General features: G+C 34.5%; 1 protein-coding gene across 2 annotated transcripts in view; it reads right to left on the bottom strand.

The window, feature by feature from the left end:
* Window positions 1–27,441, bottom strand: part of CNTN1 (contactin 1) — a 343,680-nt gene that overhangs the window by 254,235 nt on the left and 62,004 nt on the right. For both annotated transcript variants that reach the window (XM_026502092.4, XM_044385537.3), the window contains exon 2: window positions 9,240–9,287. The gene's annotated coding sequence lies outside the window, so the exon portion shown is untranslated. The remainder of the gene's footprint in view (window positions 1–9,239; window positions 9,288–27,441) is intronic.

Genomic DNA, 27,441 nt, shown 5'->3' with positions numbered 1-27,441 from the left:
CCCCATAAATTACTATTCACTAACAATTAGTAAAATGTTTCTTAAACTCCAGATAAATATCATTGTGCAACTCTGAAAGAAAATAAAGCTTATGTTTTCATTATGAAAAGTCCTTTTATTTTATTCTTCACTGAATCTCAGGCACTAAGTCCCTCCCCTGTGCCGTCTTGGATTCCCTTTTATTGAATAAGGAATTCTTGTTCTGATGAAATAGAATAAAAAGTCATGAGATTTTCTTACATTAGTCATGCTTGAAAAATAAAGCAATAGCTTTTAATACGCATTCTATAATTCATTCTAATATAATTGATGAGGAACTCAACTTATTAAACATCCAAAATAATTCAATTGTGTAACAGAAATAACAACAAGGAGAGTCTGCCAAGACTTACTATAATAAATAGGCTTTAATGACACTGAAAGGTACACTAGGGCTGTAACGCTTTTCCCAGGGTTTGGAAGGTGCCAAATGGGATAGTGAGCAAATACGGTGCTACACAAATTACTTTTAATTGATGATAGCTGCCAAGTCCTAGATAAACTGCAGCATTTAGGGAAGTCTATGGAATTGTTGAAAGAATCATATAAGATACAAGTTACAGAGATATAAAGGTTTTTAAGTGACAAATGAGAGAAGCCATCTTACAAATAAGACTAAAGGTATGACTATACTTACAACTTCTAATTGATCAAAGATTGATATAAATAGATACAATGACAGAAGGAGATAGATATATATATATTTATCCCCAATGCCTGGAATAGAATCTGGGGTATAGTGAACATCACAGTGAACTGATAATGATTATCTGCTGAATAAATAATTAAATATGTTATACATTTATTTATGTTCATATTTGTTAGACATTAAAAAACTTACATTGTATTTGAAAGTTGAGCGAAGAAATACAAATAAGGCCTTCATAATAATACATAATGGGAAGAAAGAAGTGACTAGAATGAGGTAGAAGCTGTTCACAGAAAAAGGGAATCTTCCAGATAGATTCCATATTCCGAAAACTTCTGGCTTCCATTTTAGCTATTTAGAAGTCAACCATTAATTTAATTGCTTTTCCTTTAGCAGAGCAGAGTCTCTTCTTTTTCTAGCTCTTGCCAGCTTTTTATCGTTGGGATTCTGCGGTTTCATTTTTTATGTGTTTAGATGTAATTTTCTTGTAATTTATTCTGTTGCAGTTTCCTTGTCTCCCAGGATATGACAATTAGGTATTTTTCTACAATTCTAGAAAATTCTCTGCAATTACTTCAAATATTTCCTTGTCTTCCTTATTTCTATTTTCTCCATTTACCGATTACACATATTATATCTTCATTCTGTTCATCATCTATTCCATGGTCCATATTTTCTTTGGTAATTTCTACCTTTTTTCTCCCTATGATGTTTCTCTCTTTGATGGCTATTTCTTTGGATCACAAATTCTCTCTTTAGCTGGGTCAATTCTACTAACCTGTTCTTTAAGTTTGTAGTTGTGATTATAGTATGTTTCATTTCTATCAGATTATTTTCCAAAATTTCTTCTCTTTTTTACACTCTCTAGTTCCTTGCTCATATTTTCAAACATTTTTTCTTTAAATATACTTTTGGTAGTTAGAATAATGCCCTCCATCCCCCTCACCCACTCCCCACAGGATGCCCATGACCTAATCTTCCAAACCTGCGAGTATGTTACTTAACACGGCAAATGTGACTTTGCAGAGGTAATCAAGGTAAGCTCACTTGAGACGGTGAGATTATCCTGCATTGTCTGGATGGGCCCAATCTAATCACATGAGCTCTTAAAAGCATAACAGAAAGGCAGAAGAATGGGTCAGAGAGATGAAATGTGAAAAGGACTCAGCCCACTGTTGTTGGCTTTAGAAAGATAAGGATGGGGCCATGAGCCAAGAAATGCAGCAGGCTCTAAGAGCTGAGAACAAACTTCAGTTTATAGTCAGCGAGAAAATGGGGATCCCAGTCCTTACAACCATAAGAAATTGAACTCAGTCAGTAATTTGAATGAGCAGGAAACTGATACTCCCATGGAGTGTCCAGAAAGGAATATAATCTGCCACTCACTCTTATATTTAGTGAGAAATATAGTGGAGTTCTAATCTATAGAACTGTAAAATAATAAATTTGTGTTGCTTTAAACCATTAAGTTTGTAGCAATTTATTAGCAGCAGTAGAAAATTATTATAGATTTCAGTATCAGAAGTGAAGTGTTGCTGTAACAAATATCTAAAAATATCAGGCAGTGGGTATAGGCTGGAAGAATTCTGAGAAACTTGAAAAAAAGTCAAGATTTCTTTCAAAAGACTGTTAGCAGAAAGATGGATGTTAAGGACTGTCCAAGAGGGCTCAGAAGAAAATGAGAACATGTTATTGGAAAACAGAGGGAAGGGAATTTTTTTTATAGTGGCAGAAAACTTAGCAGGACTGTGTCATGCAATTTTGTGAAAAGCAGAGCTTGTAAGCAATGAATATGAATATTTAGCTGAAAAGATTTCCAAGCAAAATGTTAAAGGTACAGACTGACTTTTTTCTTTCTCCTTACAGTAAAATGTGAGAAAAAAGAGATAAACTGATGAAGGGGCTGTTAAACAAAAAGAAACCAGGACTTGATGATTTTGGAAATTCTTAACTTACTGTATCACAAAGACGCTAAAATTAAGAGATTATTTTGAATTTAATTTTTATTTAAAATTAAGAGAGAGGTTTTTTAGAGATTCTTCAGAAAGATCAAAAGATCAGGGTAAAAAAAGACACAGAAGAGATTAAGGAAGTTATCATGGATCCACTCAGCCATCTCAGCAGAAGCCAAAAATAGTGAAGAAACTTCCTTGAAAAGATCTGTTGGTGAGCCTCTTGTCAGCTAGAGTGAATCCTCTGACATTCATGGAAGACCCACAGAGTTCTTGAGAATTTTCTACAACCAGAGATACTGCTAACTTGAACTAAAAGGGGTCAGAGAGGTATGATGTGAGAATGTCTCAACCTGCAATTGATGGCTTTGAAGGGGGGGGGGGGGAACCAATGCCAAGGCATGTGGTAGGAACTGGAAGCTAGAAGAAATCCTCAACTTAGAGCCAGGAACAAAGCAAGGAGCTCAGTCCTGCAACCACAAGGAACTGAGTTCTGCCAACAAGCCAAATGAATAGGAAACTGATCCAATTCTCCTGTGGAATCTCCAGAATGAAGTGCATCCTGCCTGCACTTTGACTGTATCTGGTGATGCTTGTACTAGTACTAGATTACTGACCTACCGAAATGTAGGGTGATAAACCTTGCTGTTTTATGATACCAAGTGTGTGGTAATTTGCTATGAAAACAATAGAAAATTAATACAATACTAAACATACTTCTTTTCTTCCAAATCTGATCATTCCGGCATAATATACCTTTGTAAAAATATATTTTCTGTCTTGTATTTTTTTCAGCCTTCTTTTAAGTCCATTTTATTCTATATGCTTTGTAATTTTTGAATTAGCTAATTTATCTCGAAATTTATCTTGAAAACATTGAATTTAGATTCATACAGCAAATTATTTCTTTTGCTCCTTCCCACTAACTATGAATCTGGAAGCATTTTAAATTTTTGGATGAAGTTTGTTGGATCAGGTGAATTCTACAGTGAAGGCTGGCCAAAAGTTCTGAATTCAAAGGGCTAATCTGTGTCACTTCACTCCGTGTCAAAGTCTAGATAGGCATGTTTTTTGATACACCTTCTTAGTGGTAGCTTTATTTCTTGTACATCCTTACTCTTTGAGTGTTGTCCTTAAGGATCCTGGTTTCTGAAACATTCTTCTATTAGACTCCAACTTGGGCTAGCCCTAGGTGTCACCTTCTGTCCCCAGCTTTGGCCTTGGTTACTTCTCAGGGTTGCTGCTTTTGCTTCATTTTTGTCCAATTTAGAGCCTTTCTTTTCCTACCATCTCAGAAAAGCATTTAAAAAGAAGTTTTTTGTAGTTATATTTTTAGAGTTTTTCATTTAACAACTGCCAGAGAAGGAACTCTCTATATTTTTTAAAACCTACCCAAATTTATTTTTATAAATTGAAATAATACATTTTATTGCCTGTATAACAGTTTTAGTACCTTAAGTAAAACTGTTAACAAAGTAATAGCTTTTCTAATCAACTTCTTAATACATTTAACAAGTAACATTCTTTTTTTCCCTAAAGATTTTATTTATTTATTTGAGAGAGAGAGAGAGAGCCGGGGGGAGGGGCAAACGGAGAGGAAGAAGCAGGGAGCCCTACACGGGGGGGGGGGGGGGGGGGGGGGGAGGCTCCATCTCAGGACCTTGGGATCATGACCTGCGGAAGGCAGACACCTAACCAGCTGAGCTACCCAGTCACCATGACAAGTAACATTCTTGATGGTATATACTGATGTCAAGAAAAATAAGTAGTAAATCAGAGGCAATATGTTTCACATTTTCAATTCCTACTTGCTAAAAATAGATTGATAGCACATTATATGAAGACACTCCTCCAGACTCAAAATGAAGAAAAAAATCACATCTGAGAATCAAATTCTAAGAAATCTAAAGCATACTATTAGTCTTTGTACTAACTTTATATTTTTCAAAAACACTAATTAAGCTTAAATCTAAATTTAGAAAGTATATTGTCTCCAGGTTTAGAAAGATCTATGTTCCCTTATTGATATTTATGAGAAGTCTTGATTCAATGAATCAGAAGAAGTAATCCTATAACTTGTGCTTCTATAGCAAGGAATTATAGTATGCTATAATAGCTTGTTTACCCATCTTTTAACTGGACTGTGAGCCTCTTGAAAAGAGGATTTATATCTATTAAAAATATTGTGGTAGGCCCAGAATTTAGCACAGAATTTAAGTACTGACTAAATATAAGACAAATTTAATCTATGAGTGAAAATGTTTAATAAAATGTAAGAAGTTTATAATTCTGTAGTACATATCATTTCAACTTGTCCTTTTTAAACTAATCCTAAGAAAAAAAACTGTTATAGGGTTATAAAAAAATATTATAGTATTGTAAGCCAAACTTAGTGGGACATCGTTCTAAATGAATTAACTTGTACCCTAGGTGGAGCTTCCTTTCTTTCTTTCTCTACCTGTTTATCATCTAATTCACATGTTTCATTACACAATGAATGAAGTTTTTATTCTGAAATAAAAAGTGATTTTAAATTGTATTTTACCTGAAACATAAACATTACCCAATAAACGAAAATCAATATTTTCAGCATTTAAAATAAATCTTTTCTAGAGGTGAGTTTTAAGTAATTTGTACTTATTTTCTTTAAAAAAATCAAGATTATATTGCCAGAAAAATAAATTGCAAACAAACAAAAACTTTGCGAGTTTAGTGTTAGGCATAGAAGGCTGGATTATTATATAGGTTGCATCATCTCACATACATTTTTCAGGCTTACATAACTATATTTTATTTTTAAAATGTTCAACTGAAATGGTGTTTAAAATATGAGCCCCTAAAAGGCATCCAAATTGGTAAGGGAGAAGTAAAACTTTCACTATTTGCAGATAACACAATACTATATTTACAAAACCCTAAAGACTCCACCAAAAAACTGCTAGAACTGATAAATGAATTCAGTAAAGTTGCAAGATACAAAATCAATGTACAGAAATCTGTTGCACGTCTATACACTAATAACATAGCAGCAGAGAAATTGAGAAAACAATCCCATTTACAATTGTACCAAAAATAATAAAATACCAAGAAATAAACTTAACCAAAGAAGTGAAAGAACTGTACTCTGAAAACTATGAAACACTGATGAGGTAAATTGAAAATGACACAAAGAAATGGAAAGACATTCCATGCTTATGGATTGGAAGAGCAAATATTGTTAAAATGTTTATGCTACCCAAAGCAACCTACAGATTTAATGTAATCTCTATCAAAATACAAAAAGAATTTTTCACAGAACTAGAACAAACGATCCTAAAATTTGTATAGAACCAAAAAAGATCCTGAATAGTTAAAGCAATCCTGAAAAAGAAAAACAAAAGTGGAGGCATCACAATTCTAGACTTTAAGTTATACTACAAAGCTGTAGCAAGCAAAACAGTGTATTGGCACAAAAACAGACATGTCGATCAATGAAACAGAACAGAAAACCCAGAAATAAACCCATAATTATATGGCCAATTAATTTTTGATAAAAGAGGAAAAAATATACAATGGAGAAAGACAATATCTTCAACAAGTAGTGATGGGAAAACTGGACAGCTACATGTAAAAGAATGAAATTGGACTACTTTCTTACACCATAAACAAATACAAGTTCAAAATGGGTTAAAGACCTAAATATGAGACCTGAACCTATGATTGTTATGCAATCATAGAAGAGAGCACAGGCAGTAATTTCTCTGACATCAGCCATAGCAACTTCTTTCTAGATGTATCCTGAGGCAAGGGAAATAAAAGCAAAAATAAACTATCGGAACCACATCAAAATAAACAGCTTCTGCGCCAACAAAGGAAACAATCAACAAAACTAAAATGCACCTTATGGAATGGGAGAAGATATTTGCAAATGACATATCTGACAGTGTTAGTATCCAAAATACTTAAAGAACTTATACAACTCTACACCAAAAAAAAAAAAAAAAAACCAAATAATGCAAATAAAACTAGGCAGAAGACATAAATAGACATTCTCCAAAGAAGACATATGCATAGCCAATAGGTAGATTAAAAGATGTCCAACATCATTCGTCATCAGGGAAATACAAATCAAAACTACAATGAGATATCACTTTACATCTGTCAGAATGTCTAAAATCAAAAACACAAGAAATAAGAAGTGTTGAAAAGAATGTGGAGAAAAAGGAAACCCCGTTCACTGTTGGTGGAAATACAACTGGAGCAACCTCTGTGGGAAACAGTATGGAGGTTCCTGAAAAAGTTAAAAATAGAACTACCCTATGATCCAATAATAGCATTACTGGCTTTTTATCCCAAGAACACAAAAACATGAATTCAAAAGGATACATGCACCCCTATGTTTATTGCAGCATTATTTATAATACCCAAATTATGGAAGCAGCCCAAGTGTCCATCAATAGATGAATGGATAAAGAAGAGGTAATGTGTGTGTGTGTGTGTGTGTGTGTGTGTATATATACACACATATATATATAATAGAATATTATTCAGCCATTAAAAAAGAATGGAATCTTGCCATTTCCACATGGATGGAACTACAGAGTAAATGATAAGTGAAATAAGTCAGTCAGAGAAAGACAAATGCCACATTATTTCCCTCATATGCAGAATTTAAAAAACAAATCAAACAAGCAATGGAAAAAAAGAGAAAGAAACAAAGAAACAGACTCTAAACTATAGAGAACAAACCAATGGTTACTGGGGGTGGGGGCAGGGAATCGGTGAAATAGGTGATGGGGATTAAGAGTACATTTATCATGGTTAGTACTGAGTACTATAGAGAATTGTTGAATCATTGCATTGTACACCTGAAACTAATACAATACTGTATAATTACCTATACTGGAATTAAAATTTAAAAATTTAAAAAGAAAATTAAAAAAGAAAAAAATATCAGCCCCATGTGCTTCTATTTTTATACTAATCCTTCCGTAGTTAGCACCCACTCTAAGTCTTTTTAAAAATATATTTAATGAAATTAGAACCCAATCTTCACCTCTTTTCTTCATGTAACTTTTTACGTTCTATAAGATATATGAATGTGAGGCCTCATTGATATTTCAGATGCAAAAAAGTGAAACCAACCTTACTCTGTTCTCTAACAATATTCCCCTTTCATCAGTTTTGTAATTTTCTTTTTTGCTCTAAGAATAAACTTGAAACCATCTCTGCTCTTCCTTCTCCTTTATTTCTTTTATCTCATCTATCATGAACACCTGTCATATTTGTTTGCTTTCATGTCTTCTGGTAATAGCATGCCTCTCTATGTCCACTGCCTCTATCAGGATTAGGCTGTCATCATGCCTTGAAAGGACTACATAATTTTCAATGATCCCTCCTAATTCTAGCACTTTATTGCTAATTGTTTTTTTAAACTCGTTACTCTGACCAGATTGTGGATTATTGTACTCAACTACAACAGTAAAAATCCAGTTTAATAGTTTTTAGCTAGCGGACAATAGAAATGAAACTGGAACACTCACTTAGTGTTATCCACCAAAATAAGTCCATAACCTCCATCTGCTCTGGCTGCACTATTTTTATTACATTTTTCTCAAATGCTCTTCATTCCAACTTGTCACTCAAGCACCGTGCATATTTAGATCATTTTTCACAATTTTGTGAAGTGGTCTTCATACTGCAAAAAAATCCCCTTCTCATTGTCCTATCAATCCAAAATTCACAAAATGCTGCTTAACTCTTACATTCTCTAGGCAGTAGTTTATATAGTGGGAGGAAACCAAAACTTGGTGTGGGATAGACCTCAGCTGGTAAACATGCCACTTACTATCACATGACTTTAGACATGTCTCAGGTTTCTCATTATAAAACGAGATTAATTATAACAAGTATAATAACCTTTGGCTATAAATCGTTTCGCAAAATGTTCAGTAGAGTGCCTAGCCTATAATGCTAAGTAAACAGTATTATTATTGCTGTTGTTATTATTATTATTATTAATTCCATGACATGTCCCCATTACTCAGCTCACATTTGATAACTCACCCCAACATCTACCAACTCAGCAACATTGAGCACTACACTATTTAGTATTAAATTTTTTCATTGTTTCATATATTTGCAGAATGATTTACTCATATGTGTATTAGCAGAAAGGATACTTAGAGGACATTTATTAAGTGGCCATCAAGCAATTTATCCTACGTTTTGATATATTTTATAATTTTTTATTATATTTATAATTTTTTATTTAAATTCTAGTTAGTTAACATACAGTGTAATATCGGTTTCGGGAGTAGAACTTAGTGATTCATCACTTACATATAACACCCAGGGCACATCACAAGTGTCCTCCTTAATATTCATCACCCATTTAACCCATCCTCCACACACCTCCCCTCCAGCAACCCTCAGTTTGTTTTCTATAGTTGAGAGTCTCTTATGGTTTGCCTCCCTTTCTCTCTCTCTCTCTTTTTTTTTTTTTATATTTTTTAAAAGTGAGAAATATTACAGGAAGTTAAAATGGATCCAATATCACTATCAACATAATTATTTCTATTCTTTAAAACACACACACACACTCCAAGTAAACAGCTTACCTTAAGATTGTTCTGAATTCAGCTTCAGAAATGATCCAAGTTGGATATCTACAAATCAATAATTATAAAATTACAGTCAATTAGCTTGAAGATGTTTTTACTTTAACTATGATTTTTAACATTTTCTACAAAAAATTAGTTGCATTTTAATCCTCTATGAGTTTTTGTTTGTTGCTTTGACCATTGCAGTAAAGTTTTAGAATATTTGTAAAATACATTTATAAAATCAGTAAACACTTTTAACTGAAAGGGATTTGACTTTTTTTTATTGCTTGCAAAGCCTACTGATGGTTCATAGCCCAAATATCCTCTTATTTACCATTACTGAACTGAACTAAAAATTAACATTTTAAATAAAACAGGATAAGAACTGCTGAACTGGTCCCATTTTATGATACTGAACACTAGACTGGAATTTATCTTAGAGAAGCCTGTATATACACCATATCCACCATACATATACCATGTATGTGTGTGCATGTATATTCTATATATATGCATACATATTGGTAGACGGCACACTAATATTCATACACACACAAATTTAAGGGGAAAAAAAGAGGTAGATCTAAACATTTCAAAGAGGAAGCCAAGTATTTGGGTAAAATCAAGTGGATTAAATTCAACCTAGCTCAGGTTTTAAATAAACTGATATTTTGGTGATTTTACTAAAAATAAAAGCAACAAAAATTGTGTGTTAAGTTTGATAGTTTATAGACTACTTTTCACATTCTCGTTCAGGTCTTTAGTAACCCTCATAGCCATAAATGTGTTCCCTCCTAAATACTGTTAGGGTAAGCTTGATCTGAATTGACACAGAAGTAATTACATAGAAAGCTTGTCCCATCAAAAGCACATTCTGAAAATAGCCTTTCCATTTAAAATACAGACTATATCATGTTTCCTCATAAGACAGTTGTAAAATCTAGCTCTTCATACAGCTGAAGCTAGTCCTTTAGATCTTGCTTCAAACACCCCTTTCCCAGAATGACAGCAGATATTAATCAGAAAATGACTCAAATCAACACATAACTATATACCATATTAAATGTCATGAAGAAGGCTTATATAGTACTTTGAGTGCAATGGGGACCCTGAATTGGTCTGAGGGGATAAAGGAGAGGAATAAAACTTGAACTGAGTTATTGGGTAAAGACGGAGCAGGCAGAGGAGAGAGTTTCCATTTAGAAGGACTGGCAGGTGCAAGGTGGTGATGCAGGAAGGAGCGTGGCACTGTAGAGAAGTAGGAAGAAGGCTGTTAAGGTTAAAACACAGAAATGGAGTGTTGTGTAGGTATGCATAAAGTTGGTGAGGTTAGGCAGGGCCATAGCAGGTTAGAGGAAGGCCAGTTTTTTTCTGTTCTTTTTTTTTTTCTTCAGATTTTATTTATTTATTTGACAGAGAGAGAGACAGCCAGTGAGAGAGGTAACACAAGCAAGGGAAGTGGGAGAGGAAGAAGCCGGCTCCCAGCAGAACAGCGAGCCCAATACAGGGCTTGATCCCAGGACGCCAGGATCACTCCCTGAGCCAAAGGCAGATGTTTAACGACGGAGCCACCCAGGCGCCCCTGGAGGAAGGTTAGTTTTTATCTTACACACTACAGGAGGTTACTGCAAGGTTTATACAGAGTAGTGAGGTAGCGAGATCTCCTTGAAGATGGTAGCTCTGATGAGGAAAGAGAAAGTGGAGGAAGAGTGAATATAGGAACCCAGCAAGGCATTATTGTTCTAGTTCAGGAAAGAAGGATGGCGGCTTTGACTAGAATATTTGCAAAGAATTGATAAATTGTTAAAGAAAATTATAAAATTGGTTTGTTTTAATAAGTTTTGGGAGATAGATTATCATCAGTCTCTCTCACTTGATTGTAAGCTACATGAGCTTGTTTTACTGATCATTATATACTCTGCCACAATACTTTGCACACAGTAGATACTCCAAAAATTTTTTTCATGAATCCATGGTAGGAAAAGAAGAAGAATTTGGGAAGTATAAGGAAATTCATTAAGGGGTACTATTTACTATGATAAGAATTACTAGACAGGGGGCGCCTGGGTGGCTCAGTCGTTAAGCGTCTGCCTTCGGCTCAGGGCGTGATCCCAGAGGTCTGGGATCGAGCCCCACATCAGGCTCCTCTGCTGGGAGCCTGCTTCTTCCTCTCCCACTCCCCTTGCTTGTGTTCCCTCTCTCACTGGCTGTCTCTCTCTCTGTCAAATAAATAAATAAAATCTAAAAAAAAAAAAAAAAAGAATTACCAGACAGGATCAGGTTTGCAACTGAGATCATGTGTTTAGATTTAGACAAATTGTTCTTAGAATGCCCTTTAGATATACAAGCAGAGATATGGCATAGGAAATTATAACCGTCTAAAGCTCAGAATAGAGATCTTGACTGGAGATATAAATTTGGAAGTCATAGGAATATCGGTAACATTGAAGCCATGGGAATGGATGCAATATCTATGGGGAGAAAATAGCTTAATAATGATAACTGAATTTTTGTAGACTCTATGTATCAGTCACTGTTCTAAGTGTTTTATATGTTACAATCCAGTTAATCCTTACAATAACCCCATAAAGAGTACTCTGTTTATTATTTTACTTTAAAGATGAGAAAACCAAGGCACAAAGAAATTATATAATTAGCCTAAATTCACACACTTAGTAAAGGGCAGAACTAGGGTATGGTAGGCAGAATTCTAAGATGGCCTCCAACATGTCCAACTCTTGGTGTTCACACCTTGTACAACTTCCACTCCTGTGGGGGGCAGAACCTTTAAATGCAATGGGGAAGAATTCCAATGATTTAATTATTAATAAATTGACTTTGCATTCATCAAAATCAAAAGGAAGATCCTTGTGGGACTGGCGTAATCAGTTGATCCCTTCAAAGGAGATTGGGCCCTCCCTGACATCAGAGATTAAGATTAAAATGTGAGAAGGTTCATGCAGAGGCCCACATGGTGGAGCATTGGGAGCAGCTTCTAAGAGCTGAGAAAAGCCCTTGGCCAATAGCCATCAATAAAATGGGGAATTCAGTCCTACAATCACAAGTTGAATTCTGCCAACACCAGTGAGCTTAGAAGAGGACCTCAAGCCTCAGATGAGACCTCAGTCCTAGCTGACAGCTTGATTCAGCCTGTTGAGACCCTGAGCAGATGACCCAGATGAAATTCACCCAGACTTCTGACCTACAGAACTGTAAAATACTAAATGAGTATTGTCTTAAGCCATAAATTTGTGGTAATTTGTTACACAGCAAAAGAAAACGGATGAAACCTGAGTAGTTGGTTTATATACTGGGCTGCTAAAGTCTGGGCTACATTGCAGAAGGCAGAAGAGGTGGGAAAATGAGAAGAGAGCCTAATAAAGACAGAACTCGGAGGAATGTAGACAGTTAAGAAATGGGCAGTGGAAAATGAACCAGCAAAGAAGACTGAAGACAAACAAAGAAACCAGGAAAGTCCAAGAGAGTATGGCATTAGAGAAGCCAAGAAGAAGGATCTGTGGAAGGACAGAGGCTGACTGAGCAAGAGTGTGCAGTGCCACAGAGTGCAAATCAGATGAGGACTGGAGAACATTTGTTAGATTCAATAAGATGGAGGAGGGTAATATCGACTTTCCCCTGGTCAGTTAAAAAAAGCAGAGTTGGCATTTTAGAACCCCTTTTGTTTTTTTCATTAAGGGAAGAAACCAGGTGATGGGCTGGGGAGAAAAAAATGTTTTCCAGACATATTTTTATTATTCAATATTTGCATGCAGAAGCATTATAAACCTCTTCCTCAAGAATTAGGCACATTTTGTTAATTACAGTAAGCTTGAAAAGTAAATCAATTAAGATGTTTTGTCACAAAATTGAATTTCAAGGATTAATAATTTCTTAAGTGACAAGGCAAAATTGCACCCAAGTAGTATTCTAAAGAATATTTAATCTCATGAGATGACTAATGAAAAATAGTAGAAAGAGGAGAACAAAAGCGAGCATTCAATTTCCAAAACTCATTTATTTTGATCATTCATACCACCACTCTAAGGGAAAGTTATTCTTTTCTCCTAAGAAAATATGAAATCAGATGCAGAAACCAAAATGTAAATAGGCATTAAACAAATCAATAAAGATCCATTTGGACTATAATAGAGTACAACTGAGAAGACAAAGCGTACACACAGAGATAATTAAATTTATGGCTTTTTATGTGCTATATTTACCTGTTGATGTTGCTTTTGGGTTCTCTTGACCAGTACTTCACTTTAGTGATAAATTTTATGGGAGGCAGGAATAACAATGACAACCCTCCCCTTATCCCATATAAAATAACAAAATAATAAGATTCAAACTACCTTGTCATTTCTATACATAGAGGGATATACTTGTATTCAGTGGTACCCTCAGGAAAGGAAAGGAGAGTTTATCCATAGATCTCTGACCCATAGTCAACATAGGAATAGGGTCGTGTTCAATGGCTCAGTCTGAACTGAGATTTAAATTTTCTATTTTGAATGATCAAGACAGATGTACACTGGGTTAGAGACCTAAGTGTGGGAGTGCAGTATTAGTGTCTTCTGGTGGCTTATGTGAAATTTTTCCTCCCTTTGTCTCATCTGAGGCTTTTGTCCCAGATATGGTTGTGAGTTCATCTGTTCCTAACACTTTACTCATGCACAGATGGCTTAAGAGACTTGATAGCCATTGCTTATATCCCAAAGTTACCGTTTGCTTTGCTGTTCACTTAATTTTAAGGATCTTGAGTTTGTTTCACATCCAACTTATTTTCATGTATTTGGCCCCTACCTTTAGTTGTTTATGAATGAGACAGCTCTTACTAACAGGGGTAACCTTACTAGTGAGCTTATGATTGCTTTCTAGTGTAAGCCAAAGCTTGATGCATTAATGAGTCACACCATCTTCATAAAGAAAAGTGACTTTGACCATCCTGGCATAAAATTCTTTAAAAAAGAAACTTTCACTTATAAGTGGAGTTTAAGGAATAAAACAAATGGGCAAAGAGGGGGAAAAAAAGAAAGAGAGAGGCAAACCAAGAAAAAGACTCTTAACTATAGAGAACAAACTGATGATTACTAGAGGGAAGGTGGATGGGGGATGGGTTAAATAGGTGATGGGGATTAAGGAGTGCACTTGTGATGAGCACTACATTAAAGTGCTGAATCACTACATTGTATATCTGAAACTGATATTCTACTGTATGTTAACTAACTGGAATTTAAATAAAAATGTTAAAAAGAAAAGTCTATCTTTAGTGTGATCAATCAGTCATTCCAGGAAATAGATCACATCTTCCTACTCTATGAGTCCTGAACCTCTAACCAAAACAAGAAGCTTGAATAGAGTGCTTATTTATTTTAAAGTCCTTCTCTTTCAACTCATGGAATTTTGAGATGAACCTTAAAATGAGGATTGGTCATTTTTTTCCTCAAAAAACAAAACAAAACACCACTCTCTATGAAAATATAAGACAAAGATGAGCATGAGAAAACTTCTCAGATTTTACTTTGTATGTTGGTTATCCTAAAATCATATTGTAGCTTCCCACGGAATTGACAACTAAATAAAATCTTAGCCGATGTTGCAGAATTTTCATGACAAACATTCCAAATCCCTAATGGTCTTAAACTTCAAAGCCTAATCATTCAGTTGTTTTATTATCTAGGCAATAAGTCTTCCAGTAGTTCTATCTTACACAAACTGTGAGACAGGTGTCTCCTCATGATCATTTTGTCGAGCCCTAACTTCTTATAATTTTCCCCAAACTATGTTTTTCAAATTAGGCTGTATTTACTGCATATAAATACTCCACACTGACTTCCAATTATTTCAAATTCTAGTATACTTGAATATGCTGTTTATTTTGGTGAGCAGAGCTCCCAGTATAATAAGTACAGAACCTTCCTTCCATCCATATTCCTATACTGATAAACTATAGTCCCCAAAGTATGTAACTTTTAAGCTTCACAAGACTAGGGGTCTACAACAGAATATAAAATATAGCCTAGACTTTGGTCTGAAACCTTCGCAGAAGAAAGATATATGATCCAGAAGATTTTTGGAATCCAGACAAAATTCTAACTTTAAACTCCTTATATTTGCTCCAAAACTACGGTGACTTTAGAGAGATTTAGGTTTCCAGTTAAAATCAGTCCTCAAAACAAGGACAGGAGCAGAAACTAGAACTAAATTGCTTTAAACTATGCTTGTATATGAAAATAAATCCTGTTGTACTTTGGTTGTAGCTCTATTTTGATATCAGTGGAAATGGTACTTTTTAAAATCAATTTCTTCTTTTAAAAAGGGATTTCACTTCTGCTCCCATTTTCACTTAACTTTAGGGATTTACTGTATTGGATCCCAAAGTATTTCTTAACTGCTTCACAGTTAATAACAGAAAAACTTAACTTTCATTACTTGACTCTAAAACACATTATAAAGAATGTCTTAGGTGATGGCAAACTTCTTGGAGAATGTACTTATAATTAAGGTCCAATCCCTTACTATTGGTATTTAGGACATTGGAAACCATGACCAAAAAAATAACATTTTTCTTAAGGATTGTTATATATTTTTGTGCTTCATAATTATACCTTCAGGTATATCTACATATCCAAACACCACCAGAAAACTAGCTTTTAAATTATAAATCTCCTTGGTGGAATTCTTTTAAGAAGCAGGTGAAAAAAGGTGAGGAGGTTTAAATTTTTATTCATTTTAAAGAATGAGAAATAATACACAGAAGGAATTAAGTAATTTAAAACAAACAGATGGGAAATTGAGTATTAAATAGAGTTTCTGAAGGATAAGTTGAATTAATTTGATATATTTTAGTTAACGAACTTAATCTTTATAGTAAAAAATGATAGCTACCGTTAATTGAGAAACACTTATATACCAAATTTTAAACATACATTTTTCTATTAGAAATCTTGCAAAATAGGGATTATTTTCCCATGTGAAAGGCATGGTTTCAACCATTCGCTTTAATGGAAATAGGTACTAATAGAATTCCCCAAGTTCCAATCCAAATTTGTTTTCAACAAGGAACTGAGTCACTCACTGTGTCATCAACTAGATGGTTCTTCTAACTATTAAATGGGCTTTTCCCCACTATCACTTTTTAATGTCAGAAGAAGGGAAAAGATCAATTCTTAACAGCTTATTTCTTATAGGAAACATTTTCTAGGTAATGACAGTAAAATCTGGTGAAAAGAAACAGGTTGTTCTGCCTTAGGGTTTTTTCATTTGTCTTGTTTTGTTTTTAATAAAACCTAAGGAACTGTATATGTTTAAGGCAGCATACTGCAACTAGCTTTCCATTGTTGATTAACAAAAGATTTTTTGGAAGAAAAAATAAGACTACCATACTCCAGATCAATACAATCTTTGTTTCTTCCCATGTGTAGAATTGAGCAAAGTGGGAGTTCAATTGAATTAATATTTTTAAAAGGTTGAAAAGGCAGGGTTCAGAAAAACTTCATATATGAAGGGCCAGATGGTAAGTATCTTATGCTTGCTGGACCAACAGGTCTCTGTGATAACTACACAACTCTACCATTGTTTGGTAGATTGAGAAAGCAGCCTAGACAATACCTAAATGAATATGTATGGCTGTCTCTCAATAAAACTTTATTTACAAAAACTGTACTTGGACTGGATATGGCCCAGAGCCTGTAGTTTGCTGACCCTGAAATAGGAGAATAATAAAATATGATTATAACATGGAAATGGTGAAGTCAAGACATTTTTCTCGTAGTGTGTTAAAGCCTTCTCATTTTTTTGTCCAAATAGCTAGCAGCAACATCCAGGTATAAACATCAGATTCTAGGCTACACCTTTAGTTATTGGAAAACTAGGGCAACTGTTCCTCTACTTCTTTTGGAATATCCTCAAATGAAATATTCTCAAAAACAAAAATTTTAATGACTTATAATGAGCTGTTAAAACCAACAGTATTTTCATCTGCTCTTTAGTGTAAAGAATTTCACAATCTGGCATCTTACAATGATGTGTGCCTTTGAAGGAGTAAACTGAGAACATCTGCAGGTAAATTTGAAGTTTCTAATTTTATATATATGTAATTTTTCCTTACTTATCCTTGCTAAAAACTCTCTGAGATAGTGTTATAAGTCACCTTTTATAGGTCATGAATATGAAATTTAAGGTGATTTAGTATATTACCAAGGTTATATAGATACTAAACTGTAAGGCCAGGATTTGAACAATGTAGTCCTATACTTAGAGCTACTATGCATGGTTGTGCAATTTATGCACCCCTTAGAACATTTAAGGGCATAGACGGTATATATTTATATGTTTATTATAGAAATTTTCCACAGGTGGGGTGCCTGGGCGGCTAACTGGTTAAGCGTCTGCCTTCGGTTCAGGGCATCATCCTGGCGTTCTGGGATCGAGCCCCACATCAGGCTCCTCCACTGGGAGCCTGCTTCTTCCTCTCCCACTTCCCCTGCTTGTGTTCCCTCTCTCACTGGATGCCTCTCTCTCTGACAAATAAATAAATAAAATCTTTAAAAAAAAAAAAGAAATTTTCCACAGCTGACAGTAAATTTTGTCTTACAAAATCAGTGTTATGACTATTTTTTAATAAAAGTATATATATTTTAGAAGCAACCTCTTTGTATTTCACAATAATGTGCCATATATGACAGTTCCAGTCCTGGGTTGATTCTAAAGACCTTGCTCTTTTACATTATACCGAATGAACTCTGTGCCAGGATGGCCACTAGGAATGTTACAAAGAATAAGGTCTTGAGGTAACTCTGTGTTCCTACACTATATATGTAACATTAGCCATTTCCCTGCCTCTAAGACCTGGGAATAGTTTATTACCATGAAAACAGATACAGAGAATGAAAAAGGAGATAAGAATTAAAGACATGCTGAACATTAGAGCATGACTGACTAGATGTATAAATATATTATTGATTAAGATTGGGAGATAGTATCTGGAGGAAGAAGGAAGATGACTTATTTTTAAGATTTGAAGGATACAGACAGTGGAGAAATCAAAAAGGAATTGAAAATATGTACCCAAAGCTAAGAGAGTGGTCAAAGCTAGAGTTAGGGATTAGGGTGTCATTTCCATAGAGGTACAAGAGCTAATGCCAACAGAATGAGATAACATAGGTGGGAAGATTCTAGAACTAGGAGAAGTAGAATCTACAAGATGAGCCAAAAAATAAAAAGAAAAAGAAAGAAAAAGCGTGACCAGAGGAGGGATATGACAAATTAAAAATAAGGTAACTGAAGCCAGAAACAAACATGTGTTAATCAAAAGTTTCATAAGAATGTCTCCTACTTGAAACAGTTCCAGAAGATGAGAACTGTGCAGAAATGACTTCAGCTGGCAGTTCAAGAGTAACTAGCGAATTCTGCAAAGTCAGTCTCAATCCAATAGTAAAGGAAGGGGCTAGAATATGGTGGGAGAGAAAGATGTAGAAATAGAGTGTGTAGACTACATTTTTAATCTAAAATTTAGAAGAAGACAGAAAACAAGGAAGAAATGATAAAGATTTGTTTAGTTTCACTTTTTTTTAAAGAATGGAAGCTCACTGGAAATTTTTGAAGTTGGGAAATATATAAGTAGGGGATAAATAAGTGACACTGCTATATATTATAGAAGACCCAAGAACCCCAAGTCGCAAATCACTAGTGCAGCAAGTAAAATCCTGTCCCGGTTCTATCTATTTTTTTAAGCAGGTTTACTGAGATATAATTTATATGCCATAATATTGACCCATTTTAAGTGTAAATTCAATGATTTTTAGTATATTTGCAGAGGCTTTAATCTTTCATGTCCAATAATTGACATAATCATAAGAATGCTTAGTCTTATCTCTCTTGGAGTGTTGCAAGAACAGAGAATCTCATCATAAGAATAGAAATATAAAACAAAATAAAAGAGAAACATCAGTGTGTTGGGCTGCAATAAGATTCCAGCTCATCATGTTCAATGAGGCAAATGTCCTAAATAGTTGCTTTTGTAGCCTTTACAATAGATAATAAGCCACATTCTATGAATCAAGTAAGATTTGTTTTATAACAGTAAGAATCTATCTAGATCCATAATTGACTCATAAAGTAACTACGCAGCAATATATTACTTATAGTACATTTTTGTCTCATATTGACCTCTAAGGTTTTTTAAAATTTGTTCAGTCATACCTCCCAGGGCAATTTCACACCATTTAAAGTAGCCACTGTGTTAGTTCTTTGTGTTTAACCTCAACCTTGGGTTATGAAACTTGCTGGTGCCTACAAATAACAAGCATCATGTAACTATCCCTTTCTGTAGTCTTTTGTGGAGTTCATGAATTTAGCTATTTGCATACTTGGTTTCTGAATGATTTCCAGACCTGCAGCATATTCATGCTTAACCTAAATTGAGAGAAAAGGCTCTTCAAGTAAGTAAAAAGTAAACAGTACGAAAACAAAAATGAAGATTAACCATGGTTTATTCATAACATACTTACATATGTTACCCCACATCAGGATATTAGATTACAGGGATGTAATATATACTTATTTTATATTCAAAAATGTAACAGAAAAAGAATTTAGAGCTAAATCTAAACCACCCAAGCTGCTAAGTAATTATACCTCATATCTAAAAATTTCCCCAAGTTAAGATCCAGAAAAGGAAACCTACCTAAAGAAATATATATTATTATAATTATATTATAAAAGTATTATAATTATAAATTATATAACTTAATGTTATATTATTAAAACCATTTACTTGAATCTTTCATTTGAATATGCTAGCTCTTTTTCAAATACAATATGTAAAGTTATTAAAACAAATCTCTCCTTCATATAGTAGATAAAAATTGCCACTTTCTTATTAAACATTAGGAAAAAATATGTAAGACTTATTTGGCCTGTTTTCTCATAAATTTTAGTAAACATTGATCTTTAAAAAGCTAAAGAAAGGGGGGAAAGCTTAAAAGTAGAAGAGTATAAATCTAATTTAAGTGATTCTATCATAACAAAAAATTAAATAATAACTAAGTTATATGCTGAGATGGAGTTAAATGTATGATTTCTATAAATATTCATGAAATTAAACAGGGTAGGAAGAAGTGAAGTACTTTTTCAAAGCACTGACTTTATCACCTTTAGTTTCTGTTAAATTTTTCACAGGAGTTGAGAATCACCATTAGTTTTTTTCTCCATAAAAGGATACTATTACCAGTTCAAATACATTTTCTGTAATCATTATTCAACTATATGTTGTCTTGTGAGAGTGCAGATTTTCTCAGGGATGATAAAAGTACCAACAGATCCATTTCTCTCCTTAATCATCCAAAAAAGAATTCTGGTCTTTGAAATTCTCCTGACACAATAACCATTACTGCCTTCTTACAGTGCCATTCTAACCACACGAAGCAATACTACTTGGGAAACTTTCAAGCAACTCTTTCAAAATGTAAAGCTGCTTCCATCAACAATCCTCACTTCTAGATTTAGTTTTGAAAGAAATTATCTCATGTCCAAGTTGTTTTCTACTCACCTTTTTTCACTGATCAATGCAGCCCACCTACATCAGTCAAGTGATTTATCTTACAACCCTCCTGGTTTGCAATTCTGTGTTTTTCTCATGAGATTCTTGCTACCTTCTGTAAAGTAGTATCAATTACTAGTTTCCAATTACATTCATATAGGATGGAGAGGTCATGGTTTTAAAATCAAGCAAGGAAAAAAACAACAAATATATGCAATTCTGAATTGATAATGTTGAACATGAGTCAACACTAATATGATAGAGGTGAAAGGAGAATGCACAATAAAATATCATCAGTAACTACAGAATAAGAATTTATGTTAAGGATAACAAAAATCGTTAACAGAAGTTTATTCAGCTCATCCTATGTTCCAGACACTTCTGGGTATTGCAAACACAGTGATAACCAACAAGAACGAGTCAAACACATCTTTGTTCCCATTGAGCTTAAATTTTAGGGAAGGGAGATATGAAGTGTGCTGATAAAAATAAGTGCTGTGAAGATTGCTTTTGATCAAGACCATATCTGGAGTCCCGTGTCCAATACTAAGCACATGCTTCTGACAAATACGTACAAAATATAAATCATGTAACCTAATGTTTGCTGATAGATAATTGTTTGAATTTGTTTGAAATTGTTCTCTTTGGGGCACAATTTGTTTCTTAAGAACAGAGATCTGTGCCTAACACCTACCACAAAGTACTTAGAACAGCAACATCAACACAGCAGAGGTCAGAAAAAAAACTTTTTTTAAAGTAAAGAGTTCTGAGCACTATCATAAAGCAAACATCTTTTGTTTTATTTTCATTTCAGTTTCGTTTTCAAAGTCTCTGTAGCTTCCAACTATGCTCAACAGCACATTTTTTTAAGTGATGGAGTTGTTAACTTTATTGCGAACATTATTTCACAAATATATGTATATGGATCAAATTATTACATGGGACACCCTAAACTTACACAATGTTATATGTTAATTATATCTCAATATGGACAGGAAAAACAATTTCAAGATGATAAGAGCAGAGCATAAAACCAAGCATGGGCTTCTGAGCAAAGAACTTTGTGTGATAGCCCTGATGTCACACCTGTGATGCTGGCCCCGGTTCTACCTACAAAAACAAAGCTAAAATCTGATCACTTGTCACCTCCTCTGCTAACAACCTGGCCTATGCTACTACCTGGGTTACTACAGTAGGCTTTCAAGTGAAATCTCTGCACAACAGCACAAACTTAACTTTCTGGAAGTCAATAAAATGTATAATAAAATTATTTTCTAGGTTTAACACATATTCTTATCTTTAAAACAAATATAGCTTTTCTGCGTTTGAGAGGATGGAAAAATATCTGAATCACCACTGTTCCAAGGGATGAATATAAAAGTAAAAATGAAGTGCACTTGACCATACTGCTATTTTTTTTCAAATAGAAAGTGCCAAGCCAGTCACTGTCAAAAGGAAATAGTCTATAGGTTTACGTAGTGTTTTATCAGAGGTTTGTTTAGTGTTAAGTCTGGAATTAGGTTTTCTTAAATTCGGGTATTAATTTTCATGGAGTTAAATTTCTTAAAGGTGTTACTTTATTTAACATTAATATTGGAGTCAAGAAATAAGGTGGCTACTTTGTATTAATCCTTAAAAGAGATGATATTGCCAGAGGGTAATGTGTAATGCACATTTGCCTACAGAAGATCAATTTCCGATAGCTTGTGCTAATACATACATATAGATATACATATATACAAATAGACACAGATTCAGATAAAAGCATTGATACAGGATATGTTTTGTTGTTAAATATTTTGAATATCACTCAGATTATATATACACATATATATTCTTAAGGAAGAGGAATCATTTAAGGCATAAAAATATTTATTTTGGCACTGTTTTTTCAAAAACCACAGAATTAATTTGCGTAAACTGTGTGATTCAAAATTCCATGAGAGGAATCCTTTTAGAACCTTATATCTTAGGTGGAAGAAAGACAAAATATTCTGGCCTGTTTTGACTAAAAAGAACATATGGAAAGTGAGAAAACAATCAAAGAAAGGAAGGACGACTGAAGCAGGGAAAGTGAGGTTTATCCGATTTATTTTCATTTTTATTTTTTTGATTTATCTGATTTTATAGCATGAGGGAGAACAATGATTTACAATGTTTCCACTCTTTCCTATCCACAGCTTTGAATAACGGAGTAAACCAAAAACACACAGATACTGTTTAGGACTCTGCCCCTCACCTACATTTAAGTCACTCCACGTAACAGGAGTCACTTTAGATGAAGTCTGGGGTATATATTATAAAATACAAATTTCTAGCTTCTGGAAGGAGGAGCTTGAACCTTTGCCTTCTATTTCAGTCATACATCACTCTCCTTCAACCTGCCTCACTGCCCCATCACACTAGTGGACTCCAAGATCTCATGTCCCCTCTACTCCTTAACACTGCAGATGACTCCCTCTTCCCTCCCTGCCCTGAAAGTTTTCTCATCAAGGTCGATTGCCTAATGACAAGCAATTAAAAAAAAAAACTATATATATATATATTTTAGCTCTGATCTTACTTAGCCTTTATGCAGCTTTATTACCCCCTTTCTGTTTGGAAAAGATTTCTTCATTCAAGCCACACCACATTCTCCATATTTTGTCTCTCCTCCCTGGTTTCCTCGGTGACCTCCTTTGCCCATCCTTTAATGAAGACACTCCTCAGAAATCTGTCTTGGGCTTTATTTTCTTTTTATGCATATTTCCTATGCACAATTTTACTCACTTCCATGGTTTTTTAATGGCCAACTCAAGGCCGATAAACCCAAATCTCGACATTGTTAGTTCAATTCTCTTTTCTGAGTTCCAGACATAAATACAAGTGCTGATCAGTTTTACTGATGGTCCATAGAGATATCAAATTTAACAAATCTAAATCTGAATTCATTACTATGTTATTACTCCTCCTCCAAATTAACCCTCTTTTTAGGTTTTTCTGGTTTAATCGTTGGCACTAAGTTTCATCCTGTTGCTCAAGCAAGAAACCTTGAGCACCATCTGGCCCCTCTCTCCCTCTCAACCTCATACATCCAAAAACCAAGTTATATTGACACTTCAGTTCAAACATCTCTCCAGTCTATCCACTTGTCTTTATCTCCATTTAAGCAATCATAGCCATTTCTTCCACAGCTCACATCTGTTTCTGCACTAGCGTGGCTGCTTACAATTGTTACCAGATCAAATCTAGTATCCTAATTGCAGTCTGTGTGACCTTTCTAAAATGTTATGCTAGTCATTTCACTCTGTTCAAAATCCTTTAACTGGCTCCCTATTGTTTCTTTCATTCATTCACTAAACTCCTAGTCTATGTACAGAATGTTTATTATGCTAGGCACTTTGCAGAGTGCCAGGGCTACAGTGACCACAAAACATTACCCAGCAAGACAGTTTTGTCCCTGCAACAAAGAATTGGTTCTTCTACTAATCCAGATTCCAGATTCATGGTATCAGAACTTTTCATTAATCATTATTGTTCATTTATCTTAGTGATAACGATGTACTTACCCAGAATTTTTCATCCTACAAATGTTACTGATATCTATTTCTCTGCTTTGCTTCTGTTTTACCTCTCAATACCTTCCGGATTGACCTCGGACTTACTTTCTCTACGTCTACTAATGGAAGAGTTTGAATGCCTTAGCTTGGCTGCATTCTCTTCTGGAGCTCCCAGAAGTTCCCCAAATTATAATTTCATCAAGAACCACTCCCTCCCTCCAAACAAATACTGCTTTGGGTTAGAGTTGCCACAAGCTGGCTTGGTCTCTGAACTGTTGACTTTTCTCATAAAGGGTTACAGAATTGTTCCTGCTTTCTCATATTTTTGTATCACTAATTATTTTCTAATTTCAAAATATAAAGCTTTGCTTTACCCTCTTTATCCTCATTTTCTTTATAACGTATATACTGGTATTGTTCAATTTTTCCTTTCTGAAACTTTTTTTTTCCTCTGACTTCTATGATATAGCACTATTTTGGGCATTCTGATAGCTACCCATTATCTTTTCTGCCCTAACCATTGGCTTGCATATTTCCTGTCAACCGGTAAAAGTAGTACCCATTACCCAAAGTCCTGACCATCATTCTATGATCTTTTCTCTCTAAACATAAATGAGTTATTTCATATACTTTGAAAGTTTCAGTGATCATTTCTAGATCACTCTTGTTAATTCCAGAATCACTATGCTCAATTCTTGAATGTTTAAGTTCTGCTAGAGGTCTTCTGTGTTTAAGACTCATGGTGCTCTTCTTCTTTAATCACCTTCGCAACTTTTTTCTTTTCCTGTAGACTGTATTTCTGTTACTATTAGATGAGATGATATACATAAATGGCATATTGTGGACAGCACACAGTAAGACTCCTTATTTATTAATCCCTTCTTCCTCAGTTTCTAAACTTGAAACATTAGTGCATTTTATTTCCACTTCTCTTGGAAAGTGCACGTAAAGTGGCAGTTTTTATGGACTCCAGACCCTTTTAAATTTTACTGCCCCACCCTAATGAAGCTCTTTCTTTCTATTGCTTAGATTATCACAACTTTCTAACTAGCTTCCTCCTTCCACTTAATACTGCAAACTGATTCCAGACAAATATGCCTATGTCACAGCCTAATAATCTGATTGTCCTGTTCAGATACATTCAAAGGCCTCCCAATATCTGTGGAATACTAATTTTGAGTTTACGAGGGTACAGAATGATATTCATATATCTTTTGGTGAGCCTAAATATTCAACTCAGAGTACTGGATTACTAGGTGATAGAAAACGTCTTATAGGTATAAAGTTAATCTTCAAAACACACAGCACCTGAACAAGTATTACATACCTTCCTTCTATTCCATTTCTTCTCTAATGTTAATTCTAGAATAGATTTTATTTATTTATTCTCTGGCTTTCTTTAAATGCCTCGCATTACAACTGAAATTTCTATTCCAGATACTTGACTATGGAATTCATCTATCATAAAGGGAATGCAACAGAAAGTATGACTGTGACTACAGACAAATGAATGTGATTGCTTCAATCAAGGAAATAGCATTTTCTCATTGCTTTTTACTTATACAATATAAATTTATACAACATCTTTTAAGTAAACTTTATCCCCAATGTAGGCCTCAAACTCAAGATCAAGAGCCACATGCTCTACTAAAATTTATACAAATTCAGACAAAATAAATTTATCTTTAAAATCCAGATACTTGAAGGCAGTTTAGAAACTCTACTAGAATCACTTGAATAATTCACAGTTCTATATAACATCTACATTATATTATTTTGCAAATAAAACAGAAATGTGAGAAATAGGCTTATATGGAAAGTTAGAGGTAAAGCCAAAGTTAATATTCTTTCTTTTTTTTTTTAAAGATTTTATTTATGTATTTGATAGAGAGAGACAGCCAGCAAGAGAGGGAACACAAGCAGCGGGAGTGGGACAGGAAGAAGCAGGCTCCCAGCAGAGGAGCCTGATGCAGGGCTCGATCCCAGAATGCCAGGCTCACGCCCTGAGCTGAAGGCAGATGCTTAAGGACTGAGCCACCCAGGCGCCCCCCAAAGTTAATATTCTAATTTCTGGCTATTTAGGTTTCTTCTCAGGCAAATTTACTTTAACATGTAAAAGTATAAACATGATTTCCTGAGGAAGTTAAGGAGTCAGGAGCCCTTCAAGACTTAGGTGGTAGTCTTCCTCTGACTTTTGTTATGTGATTCTATCCAAATTGTTGTGTGTATATCCCATATTTTCTTATTTAGAAAACAATCTACTTCCTCAGCATTACTGCAAAAGTGTTGAGAAGACCAACAGAATGTGTACAACATAGTCTAAGATAGAGGAGGAAAGCCCCAAATGAAGAAGGAAAAATTTATTTATTTTCCAAAGGAATGTCATTGTTTTCTCTCCTACTGCAACCGTAAGTTTTCCTAGTGCGGTAGAGGCCACTCTCAAAAGGAGACTCCCCTCCACCAAGCACCACCACCACCTCCACACTCATACCTTTCCCCTGCATAAGCAGCCAGAGGGCAGAGGGAGAGGATAAGGAACATTTGAATTGTTTTTGCAACAACTAAAAATCTTTATACAATTGGTATGATTAAGTAAGTGGTGTTATCAAATAATAACAATGGATTCTATATTTTATTTTCAGTCAGCTACAAATCCACCACTCACCCCAAGCCAACTTTGATTTTACAATTGGGCATTCTCCTCCTGGAAAATGTACAAGCAACCACAGCTCAAACTTGCCCATCCTGCATGCTAACTCCGCAGCTCAAGTGTTCACAAAAATAGCAATATAATTTTTTCTCATTTATTAATATTATCATTAATTAATCCTGAACTGAGATTAAAAGTTCTTAGGTTTCCTAATTCTGAATGACCTACACTTGAACATATCCTCTTAAAATATATAGTTTCCCATCTCTAGCAGAATATTTGCAAGAATAATGTTATAAAAGAAATAATACTAGACACTGACTTTAGTTTAGTTGAAAATTAAGCTGCTCAGTAAATTATCCTCAAGCCAGTGTGGGAGAACATGTGCACACTGACCACTCAAGAAAAGACTACAGGGAGTCAGGCTGGTGCAAAAGAAAAACATCTGGTTTGAAATCCATGAGATTTAGGTTTTAGCCTAAATTG

This window comes from Ursus arctos, unplaced genomic scaffold (assembly GCF_023065955.2).
Source record: "Ursus arctos isolate Adak ecotype North America unplaced genomic scaffold, UrsArc2.0 scaffold_26, whole genome shotgun sequence".
Taxonomy (NCBI): Eukaryota; Metazoa; Chordata; class Mammalia; order Carnivora; family Ursidae; genus Ursus; species Ursus arctos.
Note: the sequence above shows the minus strand (reverse complement) of the source record. Positions and strands in the feature narration are given on the sequence as shown.